This window comes from Odocoileus virginianus, chromosome 12, assembly GCF_023699985.2.
Source record: "Odocoileus virginianus isolate 20LAN1187 ecotype Illinois chromosome 12, Ovbor_1.2, whole genome shotgun sequence".
NCBI lineage: Eukaryota > Metazoa > Chordata > Mammalia > Artiodactyla > Cervidae > Odocoileus > Odocoileus virginianus.
Window position 1 is genome coordinate 62,261,511 of NC_069685.1, and position 22,243 is coordinate 62,283,753.

General features: G+C 46.3%; 1 long non-coding RNA gene across 2 annotated transcripts in view; it reads left to right on the forward strand.

Annotated features, from left to right (window-relative positions):
- The first annotated feature begins 454 nt into the window (after window positions 1–454).
- Window positions 455–22,243, forward strand: part of LOC110126798 (uncharacterized) — a 67,702-nt gene continuing 45,913 nt past the window's right edge. For both annotated transcript variants that reach the window (XR_002310549.2, XR_002310548.2), the window contains exon 1: window positions 455–539. This is a non-coding gene — a long non-coding RNA (uncharacterized lncRNA). The remainder of the gene's footprint in view (window positions 540–22,243) is intronic.

Below are 22,243 nucleotides of genomic sequence, written 5' to 3' on the forward strand. Positions count from 1 at the left end.
TGGGTTGGGCTGGTTCAGAGGCTCCTCGGGGTGGGGCTGGGCTCAGGGGATTCTGGGACTGTGGAAGAGCTGGGGCGGAGCTGGGCCCTGGGCACAGGGTATTCTAGGACAGTGGGGGAGTTGGGTCCTGGGCGCAGGGGATTCTGGGACTGTGGGGGAGCTGGGCCCTGGGCGCAGGGGATTCTGGGACTGTGGAGGAGCTGGGCCCTGGGCGCAGGGGATTCTAGGACCGTGGGGGAGTTGGGTCCTGGGCGCAGGGGATTCTGGGACTGTGGCGGAGCTGGGCCCTGGGCGCAGGGAATTCTAGGACCGTGGGGGAGTTGGGTCCTGGGCGCAGGGGATTCTGGGACTGTGGGGGAGCTGGGCCCTGGGCGCAGGGGATTCTGGGACTGTGGCGGAGCTGGGCCCTGGGCGCGGGGGTTCTAGGACCGTGGGGGAGTTGGACCCTGGGCGCAGGGGGTTTTGGGATTGTGAGCTGACCGGTTCTAGTCAGAGGCGGCTGTGGGTTCAGGCTCACTTGACAGCTCGCTCGACAGCAGGTGAGTGAGGCTGCGTCCCGCCCAGTTAACTGCTTGGCCTGAAATGTGGCAGCACTGGCCTGAACTGCTTGGCCTGAAGTGTGGCAGGGCCAGGCCAGGTCTTTGGCCCTAAGGAGCTGGAGGCCGCGTCAGCCTCCTTCAGTGGAAGGAGCTCCCAAATATGCCTTCTGTCAGGATGAGCCCGTCTCCCGGCCTCACCCAGAGACCCTCCAAGACCAGCAGTTAGGTGTGGCCTAGGCACTTGTGCCCTGTGCTCCGGAGCGTGTGAGGTTGTCTGCACGCCTCTAAGAGTAAAGCCACTATACCCCCCGACCCCCGGCTCCAGAAATAATGCCCTGCTAACCTTCAAAGCCAATGCTCTGGGGGCTTATCTTCCTGGTACAGGACCCCTGGGCTGGGGACCCCGAGGAGGGACCCAGACCCCTCACTCCTGTGGGAGAAGCGCTGCAGGGGGTCACCCTCCTGGGGTGTGGGATTTGGCTGTGTCACGGGTCCACCCTTCTTGCCCATATCACTGTGGTTCCTTCTTTAGTTGTAGGTCTTTTCTGGAGAGTTCCAGCCTTTTTCGTCCGTGGTTGTTGTACACAGTTGTGATTTTGGTGTGTTCATGAGAGGAGTTTGGTGTGTTCAAAAATTTTTTCTACCCGGTCAGCACGGCTGATCTCTCCTATAAACGCTTTGATTGTTAATTTTATGTGTTAACTTGACTGGATCATGGAGAGTCTGGACATTTGGTATGACATTCTGGGTGTGGCTATGAAGATGTTTCTGAAATTCCCAAACCGGTGATAAGTGCAGTTGTTCTCAACAGAATAATGGTGCCAATAATGCTGCAGAGACGTCATGTTTTCCCCCTTTGTTTTCATCAGGGCCCATCTGCCCCTCTTTAGAACATTTGTGAAGGAGAAATGTGGCATGTATCTGGGAAAAAAAAAAGGTATATATTAAAAAAAACCCCACAATACAAAAAGATACACGCATTTCTGTTCATAGCAGCATTATTTGCGATTGCCAAGGTATGAAGCAACCTATGGACTCATCAATAGATGGAATACTACTCAGCCAGAAATATTGCCATTTGTGGCAACATGGGTGACCTAGAGATTATCATATTGAGTGAAGTAAGTCAGACAGAGAAAGGCAAATACTATATAATATCACTTACATGTATAAAGCAAGCTAGTGAATAAACAAAAAAGCAGACTCATGGGCATACAGAACAAACTAGCAGTTAGCAGTGGGGAGAAGGACAGGGTAAGGAACATAGGGGCAGGGAAGTAACAGGTACAAACTATTAAGTATAAAATGAGCCACAGGGATATATTGTACAACATGGGGAATATAGCCAAAGTTTTAGAATAACTGTAAATGGAGTTTAGTCTCTAAAAATTGTGACTCACCATATTATACATCTGTAACATATAATATTGTGCAGCAACTATACTTCAATACAAAATAAACTTATACTAAAAATGTATTATAGGACTTGCAAATATAATTAAGACAGTTGAAAAAAGAGACTAGAGAAAAAAAGAAAGTGTTCTTTGTCAATGTTGTTTTGATTGGCTCTGTTGAATTCCATGATTTTTTAAAAAACGTTCTTTATTTTGGCCATTCCTGTTTATGCCCCCACCTCTGATATTTGGCTATTCTAAATGATGTTTCTGGAATGTGCTATTTTTTTTTTTTCTTCTCTCTTGGCCCACATGAAGAAGAGCATTCTGTCCTGTCCTCCTTTAATTCAAATCATCCTTGAGGTTGCATCCTTGATGTGCCTCCTCCAGGAAGTCTTCTGGGATGCACCAGTTCTGGGTCAAGTGCCTCTCCTTCCTGTAGAGCCTTGTCCTTCTCTCATCACAGTGTGTGATTAGTATCAAACGGCTTGCTTCTAGCTTTACCAGGAGTTCTAAAGCTCCCAGGAAAGCATCCTATTCATAGCTGTAATGGGTACAATGCAGCATGAAATAGGTCACACTGTAAATATTGAATAAATGTTGAATAAACACAGCAACACACATCCTTGGATCATTGTAGAGAAAGTACTGTTTGATAGATGATGAGCTTGAGACTCAGAAAGGCAGCGAAAGCTGAAATGAGGCAGAGCTGTGTTCAGAGAACAGTTTCCTCTGATTCCAAGGCATTGTTTGCCCTTTGCTGTACTTCCTCCATTTCAGCACCTCGGGTTGCCTCTCCCATTCCTTCCCCCAGCTTCCCAGCTCCTGAAAAAGGATAGAAACAGAGGAAAAGAAGCTGGAAAGAGGACTCTGTAACCCAGGAAGCAAAGGCATCACCTGCTCCAGCAGGCGAGGAGCCGGGGATGCTTACATGGGCCAGCATTTCCCGTTATTTTCTTCCGGAGGAGGACTTGGCCTCCTTCCCTCATGCCGGGGACTCACAAAATCCGATTTGAAATCTACTCAAGTGTACACTAACCAGCTTCCTCTTGGCACAGGCTGGAGAGCCTATAATTAGAGCAGACACCATACCAGTTAGCGGGTTTCATTCACATGAACAGAAAGTGTGTTTGCAAAGGGAGATGATGGCTGGAGGAGCAGACTTGGGAAACTTCTCTGGAGGGCTTGCACCTGCCTAGTGCCAGAAAGATGCCTTTCTAAGTTCAGAGATTGTGGCTGGCTGAATGTGAAACGTGAGCGGGGACTCTGGGAAGGCGATGCCTATAGTCCTTAAATACATTGTGCTTGGGCTCGGGCACAAATATTGAAACCCCAGCTCCAGCACTCAGGTAAGTAATTCAGTTTCTTTGAGCTGTAGCCCATCTGTGCAGTTGGAACTTCATTACCAACTTCAGAGGTTGTGTCATCAAGGTCTAGATGATGAGATGGTGTATACACAAAACCAGAGCAGGTGCTCAGAGACAGTAATAGTGCTTATTAGTAAAACCACTACCTCCACCAATAAAATGATCAGCATTTATTGAGTGTGTATTATGTACCAGGCCCTGTTCTAACACTGTACATGTTTCATTTTCACAACAGTTGGTAAGCAAGGTACTTGGGAAAACAGACCCAGCAATGTCATGCCGTTTGTACAGGCATCACACAAGATGGTAGCTTTTCACTAACACTCCAAGGGGTGGAGAGAGCATGGCAGTATAAGACAGTGTGTGGGGTTGTCTCATGAAATATACAAACTCATCAGTGCTGGGGTCCACACTTTTTCTTGTTAGGGTCCTAGGAGAAAGGGGAGAGAGTTTGCAGTAAACTCACTTATTGGGCACATCTAGTATAATCTAGATGCTTTAATAGGTGTTATTTTATTTAATTCTTCTCTGGGAGTCTATGGATGTGAAAGAATAGACTCAGAGATTGATGTCTTTTGTCCAAGGTTATGCAGAGCTATGATTAAAACACTGGACAGACCAATCCCAAGTGAACTGCTCATTTTATAATACTGCAAGATCACCCAAGCCTGTTAGGATTCTCTGTTCTGTTTGTTTACATATATCATTTATGGATGTTAATATAAAATCTGAAAAAGATTGGAAATTTAAGTCCTATCAGAACTCTTTTTGAATGCAGAGGTTAGCTTAAGGGAAGAAAGAACTTTTTTGGATCATCAAATTGAAAGCTTTTGAAGCAGGCTTTCAGGCAAGGCTGAATCCAGGTGCCTGAATAGAGCACATAGGCCTTCATCTATTAGCCTCTCTTCCCTCTGTGATGTCTTCACCTTCAATAAGTCCCTCTCCTCTTTGTAGTGAGATTTCCACTGGCTTTATGGTATCTGGCACAGGCTGCTTCCCCCGCACCTCCCACCATTGGCTTCATTATCTCACTCCAAGTTAGACCACAAGGTGATGTGATTTGCGTGGGTTAGCCTTCTCCTGGGTCTCAGAGCAGAGCAGGGAATGAAGGAGAATGGGATTGAGATGGAGGCTGGAAGGAAGACAGCCAACACTCTTTCCTACTCCCCATCTCTAGGATCCAGTCTTGATCCCTTAAGTGCCACAGGTTTTCTGCCAAAAGAGGAGACTGCCCTGCAGGCTGGTTTTTATCCTAGGGATTGGATGCTCATGCCCAGGCATTGGCTGGCCCTCCTCCTGGTGGGCCGGTCGGGAGGAAGCATGCACAACCTCCCTCTGGCTTGGTCGCTGTCAAGACCCAGGGTCCCACCCCTCGATGCCTGACTTTGGATTCCTCCCTCCCCCAACAGCCGACTCACTTCTTGTCCAAGTCCACCCAACTTCAGTAGCCTCCTTGGGCTCCATTTCTTTCTTGCTTGTACCCTGGTACTTAGATCTTTTTCTGTCCTACCATGTCTGTTCTTGCCCCTCCCTCACCCAGCCCCCTCAGGGCTTGGCACATTAAGTCGCCTCTGTCATGCTCCCACCTCTTTCCAGATGTGGCATCAGGGACCAACCTTCCTCATTCCTTCTCTGCTTCTTTGGCTCTTGCCCAGCTGGACACCATTCACCTGCTGCGTGATTGAGGGCCAGTTACCTCTGCAGGTCTCGGTCTTCTCAGCTGCGGGAATGGGGGCGATCCCTTCTGATCAGCTGGCCTGAGCTTGGCGATCGTATTTACAGTAACACGAGCACAATATGTGAGGAATTACCAGGAGGCTCTGGGCTGCCGTGAGGCCGGATTTGTACTGATATCGCCCCATTATGAGGTGTCATGTTGCATTTGCAGGAGGTGGCTCTCCTGTGCTGTATGAAATACTCACCCGCCTCCCCTGGAAGGGATGAGAGCGGCTCTCTGCTTCCTGGCCGCTCCACTGTGGAGGGAGCCAAGCCCCAGGCTGTCACTAACACAGGATGACACCAGGACCCAAAGCAAAGCCCTGGGCATCTGGGATAGAGGGGTGATGCTGGTGGGTGGTGCAGAATGGATGGAGGGGACCTGTTGTCTGTAACAGTCCAGGGTCCATCAGAGCCTCTTTACTCACCTTTTCCCCATAGGCAGAGACACTTGGGATTGGAAGGAGTTACGGGTTGAATTGTGTGTCTCCATCTCCAATCTCGGTGTTGAAGCCCTAACCCCCAGTACTTCAAAAGGTGACATTATTCAGAAATAGTGTGACTGCAGATGTGAGTAAAGATGAGGTCGTCCTGGAGTAGGGTGGGTCCCTAGTGCAGTGTGGCCGATGTCCTCGTAAAGGGGGGAGGTTTGGAGACACTCATAGGCAGAACTCTGTGATTGCTGGAGCTGTGCTGCCAGAAGCCTGGGGACTGCCAGAAGCTGGAAGAGAAGCCTGGAAGAGGCCCTTTCCTAAAGTCATCAGAGGGGCCCTGGCCCTGCCCACATCTTGACTTTGGACTTCTGGCCTCAGAACTGTGAGACAATGAATTTCTGTGATTCTTAGCTGCCCAATTTGTGATGATTTGTTGCAGCAACCTAGGAGAATAATCCAGGAAGGGCGTTCACAGATCCCTAGGGGTCCAAGGAGGTACTACATGGGCAGGACATAGAGGATGAACTCTGGGGTGGGCCAGAATTGACTCTGAAAATGAGAGTTGAAGTTTTACAAGGGAAGTTGGTGTTGAGAGTCAGAATCGCGGCTCTGGAGATAGAATGAAGACATCCTTACTTCCTCCCTATGGGACACCAGATCTAACTTATTTGGGCCTCAGTTTTCTCATCTGTGAAATAGGGACAACATATCATTGTCCTCATAATATTGTTGGGAGATGAAATGATACAAGACTTGAGAAGCAAATAGCATATAGACCATGTTAGCTTTTCTCATTGCTAGCTGAGTGAACTTAGGTGAGTCACTGCTTGTATAGACCTTAGTTTTCTCATTTGTAAAAGAGGGCTAATAATTTTGTCCTCACATTTTTGTTAAAAGCATAAAGAAGGTATACAATTACTTGTTCCAGTAACTGGCAGATAGTAGGAGATAAATAATTGTTAGCCTCATTCTTTCCATTTAAGTTTCCTACCTATATAGTTGCTCAGCTTCTGCTTGTATACCTCTAGGAATGGGCAGCTCCTTATGTTTTATAATGTTCAATTCTATAGGGAATAGAAGCCTCACACAGAAAATCCTGATTCAAAGAGACTTTCTAAGGTCCCATACATGTGTTATTATTTCTCTTCAAGACTCCACTTTATACATGAAGAGGCTGAGGCCCAGGAACCAAACAAAAAGATGAGAAATAAGGTTTCTGGAAAGGGAACCCTCCTGCACTATTGGTGGGGAGGTAAATTGGTGCACCAACTATGGAAAACAGTACGGAGGCTCCTCAAAAAACTAAAAATAGAGTTGTCATATGATCTAGAAATCCTACTACTGGGCATATATCCAAATAAAACTATAATTCAAAAAGATACATGCACCCCTATATTCACATCAGCATTATTCACAGTAGCTGGGACATGGAAACAAGCTGGGACATGGAAACAACCTATATGTGCATCAGGAGATGAGTGGATGAAGGAGATGTGGTCGGTATGCACAACGAAGTCCTACTTGGTCATAAAAAGGATGAAATACTATCTGCAGCAATAAGGGTGGGCCTAGAGGTTGTCAGGTGGCGCTGGTGGTAAAGAACCCACCTGCCAATGCAAGTTCGATCCCTGGGTTGGGAAGATCCCCTGGAGGAGGAAATGGCAACCCACTCCAGTAATCTTGCCTGGAAAATCCCAGAGACAGAGAAGCCTGGTGGGCTGTGGCCCATGGGGTCAGAAAGAGTCGGACACGATTAAAGTGACTTAGCCCACACAGAGATTATCATACTAAGTGAAGTCAGTCAGAAAGGGAAAGACAAATGCCATGTGATATCACTTGTATATGGAACTAGAATGTGACACAAATGAACTCCTCTACAAAACAGAGACTCACAGACAGAGTAGACTCGTGGTTACCAAGGCTGGGGGAGTGGGAGTAGCATACGGAACTCTATTCAATATCCTATAATAAACCATAGCATAAAAGAATATGAGAAGGAATGTATGTGTGTGTGCATAAAGTCGTGATTCGGATAAAACTGAATCACTTTGCTGTGCAGCAGAAGTTAACATGACATTGTAAATCAACTGTACTTCAATAAAATAATAAAAAACTAACACCTCCCGACTCCCTCTACACCCACCCCATTCACGTCTCTGCACACCTCCTCTTGAAGTGCTGTGGCTGAGTGTGGAAAGGGTGAAGAGGGGGGTGGGTGACTTTGTGGACACGGCGCACTGCAGTAGCCCCTCTTCCCATCTGCCTCTTCTTCCACACTTGCCTCTTTCCCGCTATGGCCTAACCCCGTCAGTTGGCTCACACCATTCCCTGCTTCTGGCTTTCAGTGGATTCCCATTGCACTTGGAGAATAATCCCAAAGGACTTTGCTTGGCAGAGAAGGACCCTCATGACTCTGGTTCCTTCGCCAACCCCATCCTGGGGTATTCCACCCTAAACAACCTCACGCCAGCCTCAAGGCCTCTTCCTGTCTTCAAATGGACCGTTCCTACGATCACCTTGGGGCTGCCCTCTGCTCATTTTCTGTCTGAGGGTCACGTGACTGCAACCTCTCACCCTTCAGGCCTGGATCTAAAGCTCACTTTATCCTAGAAGTCCCCACTCTCCCGCCCCCAGTGCCTCTGAGCTGGGTCAGTCTCCACCCCTGCGCATTACCTTTACTGTGCTGTTTATTTCCACTATCACACATGGCACCAGTGGTATGAGTATGTTTATTCTGTGCCTGTTTGATGAATGCCTCTCCTTCTCAGCAGACTGAAAGCTCCAGGGAAGCAAAACTCGTGCTTTTTTAAAATTCACAGTTGGCCCCTGGGCACCTGGTAGGAGCTCAGTAACTGTCATTTGAAAGGTTGAATTGCACGGGTGTGAGTTTGGGTCTGGGGTATGCATGAGGTGAGTGGGGTGTGGTTGTTTTTCTCAAGGAACTTACATATGTATCAGATTTGTAGCTCTGAGATGATAAGTTGGTGAGTGACCAGAACTGTGTTTTAAAAGAAACAAGTGGCTAAACTACATGTGTTAAATCTGGCAAGGAACAGACCTGGGGAACATGAGACATGTCACTATCCCATTGAAGACAAGACTGTCTCTGTTCCCCAGGATGTCCCCAGGATCCAGCCCTGTCTCTGACACAGAACCTTAACTTGAGTGATGCTCAGTGGCTGTCTAAAGAGAGAATACAGGGGCACAGACCTTGCCTCGATCAAGGAAATTCTTTGTCATGTTTGGAGCTGGCACATGCTTGGGGGGAGAGTGGTCTTCAAGTCCCTTCCAGCTCTGAGACTTCATGCTCTAAGAGACCTTTCCCTGGCTGGGCAGACCCGGGCAGAAGACAGAGTAGCTTTCCTTTTCTCGGTTGGGAGCACTGGGTAGAGGGGGGTGGGAACAGATCAGTGCTTCACTCCCGGACCGGAGTTCAGTCCTGTTGGTCTTAGCCCCGGGTCTGGAAGCAACACTACACTCCTTGAGACGGGACCTCCTCCCCCTTCTCCCTCTGTGCGTCCTCAAGCAATGAGTCCTGAGCAAGCCTTGTTACCTCTCTGCCTGTGTAATGATTTCCCTGGGTCTCACAATGCTTATAATCGAAGTCACAACAAACAATCACGGGCCTCCTAATTAAAAACCAGCCTCCGTTCGGTCCCTGTGCTTGGGACTGCAACTTGGCATCACCTCATCCAAGATGGAAAGCTGGTTGGCAGAGGTCTTAGTGAGAACTTGTTACCCAGGAAGTCAGGACAGAGCTCGTTCAGAGGGGCTGAGGAAGCCTGGACATTTTCCCTGAGCCCAGTGGGGCTCATCAGAGCAGGATGTGTGTTCACAGTGACCCTTGTGTGGAAGCCTAGTGAGAATAATGTGGACTCAAGCAGCTAGGGTTTAGAACACCAGCTCCTCTAGGTGTTCTGAAGTGACTTGAAGAAGTCACTTCATCTCTTGGGCTTTAGTTTTCTTATAAACTGGGATTGCAACAGTGTTTACCTTCTAGAGTTGCTGTGAGGAGTAAGTGAGTAAAGTAGTGAACATAGAAGGTCCCAGAAGGCCAACATTTTGCCTTACAGGAGGCTAAGACCTATTTCTTATGCTGGGGACTTACATACTTCCATTTCTGCTGCTTGACCCAGTAGTTGCCTAATAGTGGAGAAATGCTTTTTTGGGCCACCTTAAGTGAGAAACGTGGTCATTTCTTTCACTCCTGGAAAAAAAGTTGACTTGAGGGATTTCAGAATGTCCGCAGAGGGCTGGATGACCTCAAGTCCATTCAGCCTTATCTCCTCACGCTGAACTTGTGATACCTGAGAGCCAGAGAGGGAAGAGCGCTTGTCCATGGGCACAGCTGTGATCGCAGAGCCAGGATGAGCACTCAGTGCTCTGACCCGCCCTCCTACTCTTTCTAGGGCGTGACGGCGGTATGGCGGTTGGCCATCGTCCCAGCCCTGTTGAGACCAGAAACAGCCCTCCTGAGTCGCGAAGCAGTGACCCTGGGACGGTGCTGTCAACCCAAGGCCCGGGCAGGGCCAAGCCCAACAGGGGAGCTTGCTCATAACAAGACCACGGCTGACAGCCTGTACTCACAAACAGTGTTGAGGGAGGTGAAGGGGAAGTAAGTGCTCTCTTGACTTTCTGAAGGAAAACAATTTTCTTTCTTGGTAACTGCAATTACTTGAAAACCATGTCAAAACAGTCGTTTTTCTCCAGCGCTGTCTCTCTCTCTCTCTTACTCTCTCTCTTCCCTCTCCCTTCTTTCTTTCTTAACTAATGTTCAAGGGGCCAAAGAAACTGCAGGGTGATCGAGAGAGCAAAGATCTGAGTTAAGGACCTTGGACAGAGGCGCATAAACCTCCCTGTTTCCCCCCCCCACCCCCCCCACCCCCACCAACACCCTTAGCTGAGCTCTAGTGCAGAGAAGGGTAGCAGCTAATTAATGTCCGAGACCTGATGAGCTTAACTCCTTATGTGGGTATTTCATTGCTTCTTGGTTCCACTTCCTTATGAAGTGATAAGTACGGTGTTGACGGACATTTCTTTCTCTTTTATGAGATGCTTGGAGGGCCCTCATCTCTCCAAAGCGCTCTAGAAAGGCTGTCTACTCTAAGTGAGAGTTGCTGCTTGTTCTAATTAGGGTCCCTTCCTGTTCCAAGCCTCTTTGAATAATAAATAGACAATGAGACTCAGAAAAACAAAAGCTGTGTCTTTAAGCCGTGGACCACAGTTCATCAGCAACTTTGGGGCCACTTAGCTCCATGACTGCTTGGACAGCTGTATCGGTACCTAAACCACCCAATTAATGGTCCTATTTCCACTGTCTGATCACTGAACAGACGGGGGGAGAGGTCACCAGAGTCCCACTTATAGAACTAAATAAGACACCTTTGTTGAGGTTCTCCTCAGTACCCTCTGTTTAATTATAGAAACGATTGTTTGACCAAATTAATATAACAGTTTAGCAGAAAGGTGACCGTGTGAATGCAAAATCCTTCCCAGGCCAGGAGAAGGATTTAACTTCCACCTCTGCCCTCAACCAAAGCTGTGTCACTTTCATCCCACATTCGTGACCTATTTGGAGTTCATGTCTCTGTTATTCCCTTCTTTAGAAGGCCTGTCCTGTGGATGTGACAGGTAGTTACCTAAGTTGTATCTGCCCCTGTGAGACTCTCAGACCCTCAAGGGCAAGGAACAGACCTGACTTATCTGTGCAGTGCTGGACACAGTAAGTGTTCAGTGAGTGTATGACTAACTGATGGGCTGAATGAATGTTAAAAGGGAAATTGAATTTAAGCTCACTGAGGGCAGGGATTTATGTCTTTTATTTTTTTCCTGGAACAATGTTTGGCACAGAGTAGGTGCCTGCTAACTGCTCATTGTACTGTGTGAGCATAGGAATGAATATGAGAACAAAGGTTGCTTTTCTTTGCTAATTGTGTGAACTAGAGAAAGGAATTCATCTCTTTTTATGGATGAAATTATGGGGATGAAATGACTTATGTGAAGTTGCTTGCTAAAGTATGCAGTAACGTATGGTTACCCATGGACACAATAATGCTGTGTGAGGTACATGAAAAGGTGCTCAACACAACTAACCATTAGGGAAATGCAAATCAAAACCACAGAGAGGGGACTTCCCTGGAGGTCCAGTGGTTAGGAATCTGCCTTCCAATTCAGAGGACGCAGGTGCCATCTCTGGTCTGGGAACCAAGGTCCCACAGGCTGAGGGGCAACTAAGCCAGCATACCGCAACTACTGAGCCCTTGCAGCGTAAACTGCAGAGCCTGTGTTTTCTGGAGCCCATGTGTGGTAACTAGAGAGAAAGCCGCACATCACAGGGAAAGATCCCATGTGCCGTCATTATGATCCAAAGATGCCAAAAATAAATAAATAAATGAATGAATGAATATTTAAAAATTCCAGTGAGCTATTTCCTTATAGCTGTCAGGGTGATTAGCATGACTGCCCGAAGTGTAAGTGCTCAGTCCCAGGACTGTGGCAGTTTTTCCCTGCCTTGGGCCAAAAAGAACCCCGGGTTCTAGGATGGGGTAAAGGGGAATTAGTTCTCTTCTCCCCACCAGTTATGATAGATGCTCTGGAGGAAACACTGGTGAGGGCCCTGTCTGAGAGGATGGGTATTCAGGGTCAGGTGGCCTCAACAGTGGTGGGGGGAGGGGAGAGGGACATGGAGTCTGGGAAGTAGAAGGGTCTGGCCGAAGGTTATCCTGGCCATCTCCTTGAATTCCCCATCTAAGCTGTGGACTTTAAGAATTGTATCTTATTTACTCCTGTCCTCAGCATCCAGTGAGGCATCTGAAATAGAGACACTCAGTAAATGCATGATTGAATTTAAGAATCAGCATGATGGTCTGCTGTGGGGAGGGTCATTTTTTCCAACAAGGGAAATCTAAAACCAAAAGTGGGATGGTCAGAGGCAGGAGGATTGGGTTGTTGGCACCGTGACTGCACCTCTCACAAGGGGAAGCAGGTCTTTAGCTACTAGTTATGGAGAAATGTTACCCAATGTCAGTACTGTTCTGCCTGCCTACCTTTTGGTTGGGGGCTGCAGAGACACCCCTCACCCTACCAGCTGAGAAGTGCCTCATGGGCTAGTCAGCATATTGGGCAAAGCAAGAAACTTTGGATGGCTTTTGGAGGCAGGACCTTCTCATTCCAGCCTTGTTACCTCTCTATTTTCTTCTATCTCTGGATCAGGGATAAATAGTTTAAGAGATTGAGCATCTTCAGTGTCAAACAGGTCTGAGTTCAAATCCAGGGTCTATCGTTTGCTCTACATGTAACCTTGGGCAGGGAATGAATGTCCCTTCTCTGAGCCTCGGTTTCCTTATCTGTAAATGGGTATGATAGTAGCAGAACCCATTCTTGTGAAGATTCAATAAGGTAGTCTAGGACAAGTACTTAGTCCCGACTTCCTCAAATATGTATTGAGGGCTAGCTTGGTGCCAGGACTCAAGAGATATAATGGAGACAAAAACAGATACAGTGTCTGCCTCTGTTGGCAGTAGGCTACTGGTGGTAATGGTCAAGTTAGAAATCACACAGAGAAATGCCAAATTGCCATTGTGATCACTCCTGTGAGTGGAGTTGCATGGATCTCTGAGAGTCTCCAGGGAGGAGTTCAGCCTTGTCTGGGAGGTCAGAGAAAGCTTCCCTGAAGTAGTGACTCTTGGGCAAAAATCCAAAGAAGCAACATCTAGAAAGCATTCAGTGTGTGTATCATTGTCCTTTTCTTTCTCGCCTTCAGAGGTCAGTTTAGCTCAGCTGGTAAAGAATCTGCCTGCAATGCAAGAGATCCTGTTTCAATTCCTGGGTCTGGAAGATCCCCTGGAGAAGGGAATGGCTACCCACTCCAGTATTCTTGTCTGGAGAATTTCATGGACAGAGGAGGCTGGCAGGCTACAGTCCATGGGGTTACAAGGAGTCAGACATGACTTAGTGACTAAACAACAACAACAACAAATCTCTTTCAATCCTCTAGTAACCTCCTGTAAAGTAGGCAGGATTGCTATTCTCACTGTAACACACGGAGTCTCAGAGAGGTGAAGTCATAGTTTAGAGGAAGGAATAAAATGGGTTAAAATCCAGGTCTTTCAGGCTTCAGAGTTCTTTCCTCTGTAGACACAGCAGCGGGGTTCATATCTTCCTGGTGTGATTGATGCCTGGGAGGAGCCCGCACAGGGTCCCAGCGATTAGATTTGCAGAGCGTTTGCTTCCCAAAGGTTCACCATGCCTGCAACCCCACCATTAGCTTGGCAGCCCTTACAGTCCTCTTCTGGGTAGAATTTTTTCCTAATTATTTATAGTGGCCAACAAAATGGGTCAATTCCCCATGAGGAGAGACAAATTTAAGATGTTAATTAAAAGAGAGATTTGGGAGCAGGTACATTCAAAGGTGGGCATCCTAGGTGGTGTCAGTGGTAAAGAATCTGCTTGCAAGGCAGGAGATGCAGGAAATGAGGGTTCGATCCCTGGATTAGGAAGATCCCCTGGAGGAGGGCATGGTAACCGATTCTAGTATTCTTGCTGGGAAAATCCCATAGACAGAGGAGCCTGGTGGGTTACAGTCCATGGGGTCGCGAAGAGTTGTATGCAACTGAAATGACTATGTACGCATGCATGATCAAAGGCAAGATGAAGAAGATACCTAGACCTCTCTGCCTCCTCTTCACCTCCCCACAATAATCTTAGAGAGGTCAAAATCTTAGTAACTACCTAATTCAATCCACTTAAGTAATACCCGAGAAACCTGAGGTTCAGAGAGGGTTAGGTGTTCGCCCAGAGGCACACAGCATGTGCCTTACAGCACGGGGACTTGTACCAGGGTTTCTTAAATGCTCTTGTGCTTTTTTTCCCCCGTACCACATTCCTTCTAGTTTTTCTTGGAGGGGGGGGTCGCTTAAAATTGCCTCCTAAAGGAAGGCAGCAGATTTATGGGTTAATAAACATTTACAATGAGCTGCTGAAAAAACAGACTCAGGTAGACAGGAATTATTCATTCAAATTAACTATAAATTAAGATCAACCTAATTTAGGCCTATTAAAATGGAAAGCATATTATCTCTCATTCAAAGGAATTTGTATTTGATGCAAATAGAACAAGTTCCTAAACTTTAGAAATGTTCTTGGATTTTTCATCTGCGTAGTTAACCAATGGAGAATGGGCCCCCGATTTAAAAGCAGGGGAACATACGGAACAATAATTAGTTATGTAAATAATGTGGCATTCTTGTTTATAATTAGTTCAAGAATAAAATAAAATTCACGCATGTCACAGGACTAATTTTCGTATGCAAATGAACAATCAAAATTATAAACGGTAATAATGCAGTTTGGGAGATGTGACATTCTCAATTTATTAGCAGAGGTGCCAGTTACAGCTGATGATGGCTGACGTTGAGAGATTTCAAAGGTGCCCAGACCTGAAAAATTCTCACCCATCAAGAGGAGAAAATCTAACTGAAATATTTTCACCCATTTTATGTTGCTGATGGCCACAAAGTGTGCCCAGGGCTCCCCCAAGGCTGGAAAGAGAGATTGCCACACCAGGGAGAGAGGACACCAAGAGGATCTTTGAAAACATTGCCTTGAATCTGGCTGGTGAAAGGAGCCAAGAGAGGGCATTCTAACCTGGGTTCTGGACCTCAACTACGTGTATGACCTTGGGCAAGCCACCTGCCCTTGCTCAGTCTCGTTTTCCTCATTTAAGATGGAGGTTTTGTGAAAGAGTTGGTGGAAGTTTTGGAATCAAACATTTGGGTTAGAATCTCTGTTTTGCCGCTTGCTAACTGTAGGGCTTCCTCCTTACCTCTCTGGGCTTGTTTCCTCATATGTCAAATGACAGTAATAATAGTGTCCCTTGTCTGTAAGCAGTGCTGAATTATCTCAAAGAAGAACTACATGCAAATTTCATGGAAAGTATAATATCGGGGGAAGAAAAAGAATGAGATAATGAGAAGGTCTAGAAAAAATGGTGCTTAAATTTTGGCATTTGTGAGATCTTTGTGTTGTTCTGAAAAATAGGTTGAAATTATACCATGTCACCATGAAGATGTGTATCATGTTTCTTGAGATTTACCCATTCATCCATCCATCCACCCATCATCCATCCATCCATCCATCCATTCATCCCTCTGTCCATCCATCTATCCATTCATCCATCATCCATCTATCCATCCTCCATCCACCCATGATTCCTCCATCCATCCATCCATCATCCATCTACCCATAATCCTTCCATCCATCTAACTATTAAGAACATTTAGAAGGTTAACTGTCTACCATGTGAAGGGTGGAGACTCCAGGCCCATTAAACTGGTGGCACTCCAGATTTGGGATGGGAATGAATGATTACTGGGCAACTACCCTGTGCTAGGCTCTGTCTACAAGCTTTAGTTACATAATCTCATTTAGTCCTTATATAGCCCTGAAAGTTATAGATAACAATACATAAAATAATAATAGCTCCATTTACTGAGTGTTGCTATGCACTAGGCATTGCAATTAAACCTTTATGTGAATTATCTCAGTTAATGTCCTCAACAGTTTTGAAAAGGAGTTACCCTTATTTCCCAGATTCAGAGATAAGTGCCCTGCCCGAGGTCACACAGGACATGAGCACTCAGGCCAGGCTGTAGCCCCTGGTCTTTGGAATTGCAGGGGGGCTTCCGTCTCCTTTACTGTGCCTTCAGGACAGTGCTCTTCTCTTGGAGGGGTGCATGCTGGCTCCTGGCCCCACTAGACAGTCGTGGGAGTAGGAAGACAAATGCCTTCTCCCAGAATTGTGTCTGCTCCTTCCCCAGGGGGCATCCCCTCCTGAGAACCCTGACTGGTCAGCCTGTGCTCAGAGCAGCCTGGGAGGATCCTCCACACCTCCTAAGTGTGAGCACACACAACCGTCAGTCTCCCAGGAGTGTCTGGATCCCCAAAGCAGCGGAGGACCCTACAGGATTAATTGCATCTCCAGCTCCCAGCAGGGAAGCAAGGGACTGAGACAGCTCTGCCTGGTTCAGACTGAAGGGAAGGCACCCAGGTAGTAGAGAGAAGACCTCCGTGGCTCAGGGGCTCTGTTCTGCAGGCCTGAGAACCTTCGTGGGCAGAGAAAAGCTCATGGCAGGCAGGGAAGACTATGGAAGGCCTTGCTTCTTCCAGGGGGATGATGTCAGACCCCAAAGTCCTCTTCTCCCATGCAACTCTGGAATTACACAGCTGGAAAAGGAGCCCCAGAAGGATCTGTTTTCACCTTCTTAATTCTTTTGATGTGGCCTTCTTCCCTGTCTTTCTCTCTATTCTTCTTCCATAGTTATTTTGGGACACCTACTGTGTACTATGCTCAGGAAGAACTAGGCAGACCCAGTCTCCAACTCCATGGAGCTGGGTCTAGGTGGGGAAGACAGAAGCCATGAGATAACTGGCACAAGGAAAGGCATGTTTACACACTGGGAGGGTTATGTCAGGGAGTCACAGGTCTCCCCGCAGCAGGGACTGGCTTCATGGGGGATTGGCCAGGAAGGGCTTTCCTGGGGGAGTGACATTGGCACCAGGACCAAAGGATAACCAGGTGAAGAATCACTTCACCTCTCAAAGTCTCAATTTTCTTGCCTGTCAAATGGGATAACAGTAGCACCAACATTCTAGGACATTTGTGAGGATGAAGTGCCACAAGACAGGGGGAAATGGATGACACACAGATGTCCTTAGTTAGCACCCATCATAACACACCTCCATGTGAAGCCACCGCAGATTGGAAGTGTCACCTTTGACCTAGGAACTGCTTGCTGGCCCGAGGGTGAAAAAGTGCAAGACTGCTGCATGAAATGCTTTGATGATGAAACACAGAAGAGGAAGGGTCTCTCTCTGCAGTGTGCATGTGCATTTGTGTGTGTGTATGTGTGTAAAAGGGAGGGGGCGGAGGGAGAGAGAGGGTTGCATGGAGAAGGTGGTGCCTGGGCCATGTCCTAAACAGTTAACACTGTTCCAGAGAATGAAGGAGGGAAGAGTGTTGGAAGCAGAAGGAACAGCAAGTGCGAAGTGATTCAAATATGAGAATGAATGTTGTCTGTTGGTTGATACCTGAAGAAATTCAGATGGTCACATGGAGCAGATGTTGACACAAAACAAGCTTTATTAAGACAACACCATACAGACAGTGCAGGATAAAGATTTCATTTCTTGAAAAAAAAATAAGACAGTGCTGCTATTCTTAATAACAATAATGGAGATAATAACAATGACCACAAACGCAGAGGGAGGCGGTGCTTTGCCAGACACTGCGTGTGGCTGATATGCTAAAATGCCATCTACTCATTCTGTGATGTTGCCTGACTTGACGTCCAACACTGTGTGGGCTACTCACACTGGGGAGGAATTGAGGGTAGCGCTGTAGAGGAATTTTCTGTCCTATCTCAGAAGAGATGCTCTGTTTCTGCAGGGTTACCCTTGGCAACATGAATGGTCTAGACAGTTTCTTTCTTTGTTTCCTGGAGGGTAAAATTGAGACAGATATATTAAGGAAACAGGCTTAGCTCAGTAAAAAGATGATTGAACAGAGCTCTAAGAGGTAGTGAGCTCCCTGTTATGGGGATATGTGAATGTTAACCTGGCGAATTCCTCATTGGAGACATTTTGAGAGCAGCCAGAGAGAAGTCAGGGACTTCACTGGTGGTCCAGTGGTAAAGAATCCACCTGCCGCTGCAGGGGACATGGGTTCGATCTCTGGTCCGGGACGATTCCACGTGCCTCGGGGCGATTAAGCCCATGCTCTGCAAGTTCTGAGCCCCACATTCTGGAGCCTGCGAGCCACAACTGCTGAAGCCCGTGCACCTCAGAGCCTGTGCTCTGCAACAAGAGAAGCCATCTCAATGAGAAGACCGTGTACCGCCAACGAGAGAGTAGCCCCTGCTCGCTGCTACTAGAGAAAGCCTGTGCAAAAAGCAATGAAGACCCAGTGTGGCCAAAAATAGATAGATGGATAGATAGATAATAAATTAGAGAAGAAAAGAAGTCAGGGAAAAAGAAGTATGAGGAATTGGACTAGGAGACCCCTGAAATCCCTTCAATTCCAAGATCCTGTGGTTTTAGGGAGGCAGACATGATCTTCTATGAAAGGCTTTTACAAACAGTGGGAAACACTCTCCTCTTTGCTGTCCCTATCTTGAGGAGCCTTGACTATGATTTGCACAGCTGCAGGGAGACGGGTGCCTTACTGTCTCACAGTTCCTTTCCAGCCCTTGAAAGCATTCTGGTCTGTACTTGCAGCCGCCCTCTGAAACTGTAACCAGAGTCACCTTCACCTCTTCCCAACTGTTGCCCCAGCTTCCTGCTGCAGTAGTTGGCTATATGCAAAGAACATCACACTTTACATAGGAAATCCTTTTAAAATACACCATCCAAAAAAAAAAAAAAAATACACCATCCATTATTGAATTTCCTCATTTTAGGCATGTGAAATAAGAATAGCCAGGCTTCCAACACACCTTGGCTCTATTCCCAGCAGCATGCTTTTTATTTATTTATTTGGCTGCGTTGGTCTTAGCTGTAGCACCTGGAGTCTTCACTGTGTCATGCAGGACTTTTCATGGTGGCTCACAGACGCCCTAGTTGCCTCGCGCAGGCTCAGTAGCTGTGACACTCTTGTGGGCTTAGTTTCTATGCGGCATGTGGAATCTTAGTTCCTGATCCAGGGATCAAACCTGAGTTCCCCGCATTGCAAGGTGCATTCTTAACCACTGGACCACTAGGGAAGTCCACCCCAAATCCAGCAGCATTTCCTCATGGGACAGATATTTGTGGGGGCCAAAAATAGATCAATCACATTAAACTTAAAATTGAGAATGTTTGTTCATTGAAAGACATTAACAGAGTGAAGAGGTCAGAGAGTGAAAAGGTAAGAAATTGAGTGGGAGGAGATATTTGAGATTCATATACTTGACAAAGAGCTCATACATAGACCAAATAAAAGGACTCCCACCATCCACATGAGAATGGCAGATAATCCTATAGAGAAATGGGCAAAAGGCTTGAATAGGCAGTTCACCAAAATGGACACTGAAATTAGCGATACATGTATTTGTTCATTTTCAGAAGTCAATAGCATAATGCGGATTAAAATCACCATGTGATACTACTGCACACACTACATAACGGTTCAAATATTTTAAAAGCTAGGGAATTCCGAATGTTGGTGAGAATATGGAGTAACTGCAACAATTTTGTGTTGCTTGTGGGAGAATAAATTGAGATAACCATTTGGGAAATCTGTTTGCTGGCATCTACTAAAGCCAAGCTTATGCATATCCTGTGACCTAGTAATTCCATTTCTTGGTATAAATCCAACTGAAATACATACAGATATGCACCAGGAGACTTGTAAAAGGAAGTTTATAGCAGCACTATTTGCATTAGTCCCAAGCAGAAACAACATAAATGCTAACAACAGAAGCATGGCTAAATAAATTATGGTACATTCATGCAGTTGAAAACCAAGCACCCAAGACCATGAACAAACCACAGATACATACAAAAACATGGATGAATCTCACAAGCATGAGTTCAGGGGAAAGAAGGCAGACCCCAAAAGAAGATGTGCCCTGTGAGTCTATCTACCTCAAGTTCAACAGTCAGACAGATTTATCTGTGTGCCAGGAGTTGGGAGGGTGGTTATTCTTTGAAGTTGGGGGGGGTGGTGACTTGGGGGATATGACAACCTTCTGGGGTCATGGGGTAGGGAAGGCTGGGAATGTTGTGTGTCTTGAGTTCAAGTACTAGTTGCACTCGTGTTTGGTCTGCAAAATTTCATTGGTTGCATACTATGACTTGTACATCTTCGCACAAGTATGTTATGTATTAATAGAGCTTATTTAAACATATTTATGGGGTCCTGCATTGTGCAAACCAAGCTTGACTCTAGGGAGTCATCCAAAATCAATGGAGAGGAAACCCTCCCCATCATGAGATGAGTATTAGACGTCCTAGTGGATACCGTGGACTTGCTGGGTGGCCTCAGGCGAGAGACCCCATTTCCCTTAGAGATAGGAGAACTGGGTCTCATTTCCCCATCTGTAAGTTGAGACTCCTCTTTTCCCCAATCACACCCAGCTGGCAAATTCCCTTTTCATCGTTCCCTCCTGCTCTCAAAGAGACAAGCCCTCCTCACCATATGTCTCTTTGTTTATTTCCACTCAGAGCCACCTATCAAATTGTGGTCCTGAAAGGCAAGGCGAGGAGGGGCTCTGGCTTCCACCTCCGTGAATCCCGTAGCCCTCCTCCTGAGATCTGCAGGGGGAGCATGAAATATTTAAAAGCTCAAATTGAAATCCTGTTAGCGCCAGGTCTTGGAAAGCCAAGTTTCCCAGCCCCGGAACATCAGTATCTGTTTGTCGGTGTCACTTAAGGACCCCGGCTTTCCAAACCATTGACTGAACCTTTCTGTCAATCCAACACTTTTAGGGTAATTTAACTTAATAATACCTTTGTCGGCACCGGCGCCTGTATCTGAAGGGTGATTACCATAGAAGTTATTTTAGGTTGTTTAATGGAATGTAGTAAATTCTCAATTGACAGGGCAGATCCTCAGAATGGCTTTTCAAAGTGTTTACCTTTCAAAGCTTCCCCCCCTTCACTTTACCAAACTTACTACTTTGAGCTGGTGAAGACTTCATAAATTATTAGCAATTGTTCTCCCCCTGTGTTCACATGCATCATTAATTCTTTGTAAAAAGTTCAAACTGTCCGGAGCTTAATTGTTATCACTGGGAGAACGGCTGGAAATGGATGTGGGCTCTATTATTTCTGTCAGAAATTTTGACTTATTGCACTTGATATTTTACCCATCACATCATATTCTCAGCACAAGAGAGCAAAAAAGAGGAGGGGAGAGGGGGAAAAAAGAACATAACTTCTTCTCCTTGAAACAAAAAAAATAATAATACATATATTTCTGGGGAAAAAAATCAGAGATCCAGGTGACAAAATAATAGTTCTAATCCCCCAAAGAGAGAGGAGGAGAGCAGTATTGAGGGGAAAATTTATGTTGTAACTTTTATTGGCTTGAACTGTAATTTTATTCTAAGGTTTGAAGGTTCTATAATTCTAGGAATCTAATTTTTAACAGTTCTGAGATACTGAAATTCCATGTGTCCAAGTTCCTGAGGCATTTGATTTTTAGGATAAATTAATCCAACAGTCCAAGATTCAGTTCTGCTGAGAGGTGTAGTCTCTCAGAATTAGAATAATGTTGACAAGAGTCACAATAATAGCTAGCATTTATTAAGAGCTTATTATGTGCAGGCATAGTGCTAAGTGCTTCCTATGCATCACCTCATTTAATCTTCATGTCCCCTAAAACTCCTGATTAATCCCATTACATAGCTGGGTAAACTGAGGCACATAAGGATTGAATAACATGCTCAAGAACACACAGCTGGTAAGTGGCAGGGTTAAGCTTTACACTCAGGCAGCCTGTGTTCAATCCCATAAGTGTAGAATCTAAGTATCCCATCTCAAGATACTGTTGGTGGTTCTTTCTTTGGCCACACCCTGCGGTGTGTGGGATCTTAGTTCCCTGACCAGGGATCGAACCCATGCCCCCTGCATCGGAAACATAAAGTCTTAACCACTGGACTGCTAGGGAAGTCCCTGTCAGTGGTTCTTTTGTCCCCACCTGGAATGCTGTGGATTAGGCAGCACATGGAAGTGCAAGCGAGCACACTTGTAGGTGAGTCTGTTGCCAGGCCGCATTCCAGGTGGCCCAGCTCTGCCTTGTCTTCTACCTTTGTGGA